Source organism: Pinus tabuliformis, chromosome X, assembly GCF_031772625.1.
Source record: "Pinus tabuliformis cultivar Carrire ecotype Pingquan chromosome X, CPIR1, whole genome shotgun sequence".
NCBI classification, from domain to species: Eukaryota; Viridiplantae; Streptophyta; class Pinopsida; order Pinales; family Pinaceae; genus Pinus; species Pinus tabuliformis.
Genome location: NC_142308.1, coordinates 534,680,880 through 534,685,184, shown reverse-complemented (window position 1 = coordinate 534,685,184; position 4,305 = coordinate 534,680,880).

Genomic DNA, 4,305 nt, shown 5'->3' with positions numbered 1-4,305 from the left:
AATTTTGTATAAGTTGGTTAAATAAAACAAAAAAAAAATATAAAAATAAGGGTGGTGGGCCATAATCACCACCACCCCAAACACATTTTATGTTGTACGAAAATTAAATATGGTTAGTAGGAGGTCAAACCCCAGTGACCCAAAAATAAACATATGGAACAACATCCAATCGCCTAATTGCGCCCGCAACAATCATATATATATATATATATATATATATATATATATATATATAGATATATATATATATATATATATATATATATATATATATATATATATATATATATATATATATATATATATATATATATATATATATATATATATATATATATATATATATATATATATATATACATATATATCTAGATATTAAACCAAATGTATATTAGGTGGGCAGGCCACCTCTGGCGGACCCACCCATCCCTAGCGGAACCTCAACTATACCATTTCCAATGTATTAACTGCATGCTCCAGTGGATGTTGAACTCGCCTAAATTAACCATCTATCGATCCACCAAGAGAGAAACATGCCATCAATTCCATTTCCTTAAGGTCACCTAGGAGGTTGAATCCAATCATAGTGGCCTTTCATCACATGTTTATCCTGGTTGGCTGGTTACTTGGGTAGATGTGGGATGAGGGTGTTATAGAGAGGTATCATAATGGGTTGTGCTCTCTTTGGGTCATATCTAATAACAAATATTTGTATTAGAGCATGGTTCACCCCTCGGACTAGATGGGTTGTGTGTTGGTCATGCATTCATGTGAGTTGCATATGTGTTTCTTGTGTTGGAATACCATGTGCTTGTTGCATATGCATAGCGTTGGTCATGGTTATAGTGATGCTGCCATGTGAAGGAAGATGGTTTCATGGGAAGTGTGTCACCATGGGTGTATGATTGGTTGCATGTTGGTTTTGTTTACGTACTATCAGTGTATAGTGATATGGTTGTTGTTGTTGTTATGCGTGAGGTCGGGGTATGTGTAGTTGATATGGTCATGCATTAATGACTAGACTCTAGCTAGAATGATGGACATATGGTTACATGCCTATGTGTTATATTTATATATTTTTTTCATGGTTATATTGTACATGTATCACATTGATTTTTTTATATTGCAGACAAGGTATCCTCCCCAAATTATAATACGGTACATTGATTTATTGTGATTTGGTTTAGCTGACATAGTATGCTTTGCAGGAAAGAGATCAAAATGGCTATCAATATGGTAGACTACAAATACTCTCCCTATGAATCATATGAGAAGCATGGTGTTGGGCACACCTTTGATTTAGCAGACACATTAAGAAGCTTAATGGAATAAATAAGGAGTTATAAGGAAAATAATAACAAACTCATGCAGGCACAAGAGAAACAAGTAGAGGTTAATGCAATACTTCTTCAGAGTTTGTCATAATTGCAGCGAGAGGGACCACTTTGGATTAGCCTCTAGAAGGAGGAAAAAGCTAATGGGGTATATGATATGTAGAAATTCCCAGTGTAGATCAGCTAGTAATGCAATGTACTAAAGCAAAACACTTGATCTACTTCTACAAACAATTTAGCAGAAGCTTAATCGAACATGTGAAACATCATTAAGAATGCATATAACTGACAAGAAGGAATCAGTCACACATACCACAGAAGAATTTAATCGGGGAAAGTGTCATGAAACCAGCTCAAGAAAAAGATAGAAAAGATAGATCAACGCCTTAGAATTCAGCCTCTTCGAGGGGGCAACCTCCTTTACATTACATAAATGAACAATTCTTGGATGATACAAATGAAAAGACCTCCTTTCTATATATAGGAGTCTAAGGGGTCATAACATAATCAGAGCCGACATAACAATAATAATGTAAGGGCACAATAATAACAATAGTGGGCTTCTATGTGGCACAATAGTAACAATATGGGCACTACATGGGTACATCAATATAATAAGTGGGTTTTACTAATAACAATAAGGGGTTACACTAGTAGTATAGGGGCCTAACATGCCCCTCTCCTTCAAAAAGCGTTGTCCTCAACGCTTGAGTAGTTCTTGATGCTTCTGTATAAAATTCTTGGCCTCCCATGTGGAATCTTCAGCAGGTAAGTTCTTCCACTTGATGAGATACTCTGAAATTGATTGATTTCGTAGCTATCCAGTTCTTGTTTCTGTGACTGCTCCAGGTTCCAATATGATTTTTCCTTCCTCTTCAATTTCTGGCAATATTGTTTGAATTGGGATCTTTTGCAATAATGAATAAGTGGCCATACTTCTTTGTACTTCTTCCATTCATCCCTTGCTTCGTTTATCCAATCTGGTTGGATAATAGAAATAGCACAAAACAATTCTTCCACATCCTCATCCTTGAAGAGTCTTCTCATTCGGTAAGGTCGCCATTTTTTAAGTGCATGTAGTATTGCCAACATTTCCTTCTCATAAATAGCTTGCTTGAGATGTAGCAGTAAAAATACCCAATCACCTACATCAAAACATTTTTTACTACGATGTTGATCTACCTGTTGTTTTGTTTGATTTTTCACTGAAGTGGCGTTATCCTTTAAAAGTTGGAGAACTTGTTGTTGATGCTCGATGTGATCTTTCTCTTCTTGAACCTTTTTCTTCTTGATATGTCCTTCTATCTCTAGAGTTTGAGGAGTGGTAATTTCTTCCAATCCTTTACAAGATATGGTCGGATTCATTTCTTGATGCTCGATGTGGTCTTTCACTTCTTGAACATTTTTCTTCTTGATATGTCCTTCTATCTTGATAGTTTGAGGAGTGGTAATTTCGACCAATGAATTACAAGATATGGTTGGATTCATTTCTTCTTTCTCAATGTGATCTTTCACTTCTTGCACCTTTTTCTTCTTGATATGTCCTTCTATCTTGAGAGTTTTAGGAGTGGTAATTCTTGCCAATGCTTTACAAGATATGGTCCGATTCATTTCTTCTTTCTCAGGGGTGGGGTCCTGGCGTATATCCTCTTCTTTTGATGTTTCTTGATCCTTTTCTTCCTCCTCTTCATATTCTATGTAAAATAATTTCTTCTCAACACACTTATGACCTTTAGTGCATTTGCTATCACAATTGTAACAAAGCCATTTTTCTCTTTTTTCTTCCAATTGTTGTGCTGTAACCCTTGTAGGTTGTGGAAGGCTGGGAGAAACAACACTTCCATATTTATAGTTGTGAGGGGTATGCTTCCTAGTTTCCATAATTTTGCTTTCCAATATGTCACAAAGCCCTTTTACTCTTTCCAATTGTTGTGGTGTTTCTCTAAAGAAGGTGTTTCTCTTTGTATCCTCATAGTGTGCTATCATTTCCTCCGTGAAAATTGACCATGTAACAAGTTTTTTACGAGAACAAAGACCTTCATACCATAAAAATTGATCCGGTTCTAAATATGAAGATGCAATACATACCTTTTGTAACAGTGATACACCATGTAGATCAAAATATTGCTCCATCTGAAGTATCCAATTTACCGGATCCTTGCCATCAAACTTCCTCATCTTGCTTTTTCTTGATTTTAGGAGCTCGATCTTGGAACGACTGTAACTATGTACTTTCGGATCTTTAATTTTTGAAATTGTGACCTGTAGTAGCCCTTTGTGTCCTCTTTCCAATGCCACCAGTCTGATCCAAATTGGATTCTCTAAGAAAGAGTTATGCACAATCTCCCAAGATGAACTGATTATAGACCTTTCAAGAAGAGAGAACTTGTATGAAGTACCACGTGTCACTGTTTCGACCTTTGGATCTGAAAGAGCTATAAAAAAAACTATAGTCCATCCACTTTCTGTACCTTCTTACAAAATTTCAATCCGATGCTCAGAGAGAAAGTTATGACGATTTTCCCTAGGCGACCTGTTTGGAATGTAATTCAGGAGTCTGCAAAAAGAACAACTTCCTCAGATCATATCTCCGCAAATATAGAGCGAAAAGCTCTGAAATTTGGACCCAAGGTTCAGCGCGATTTCTTCTCAAATGGGGGTTTTCTACAACTTTTGAAACGTCGCAGAAAAAAGTTATAGCAAAAATTCCACGATGACCTGTTTGGAGCAGCGAAACCCTAGAATCCAAAGCTCTGATACCAAATGTTATGAAACCAGCTCAAGAAAAGATAGAAAAGATAGATCAACACCTTAGAATTCAGCCTCTTCGAGGGGGAAACCTCCTTTACATTACATAAATGAACAATTCTTGGATGACACAAATGAAAAGACCTCCTTTCTATATATAGGAGTCTAAGGGGTCATAACATAATCAGAGCCGACATAACAATAATAATGTAAGGGCACAATA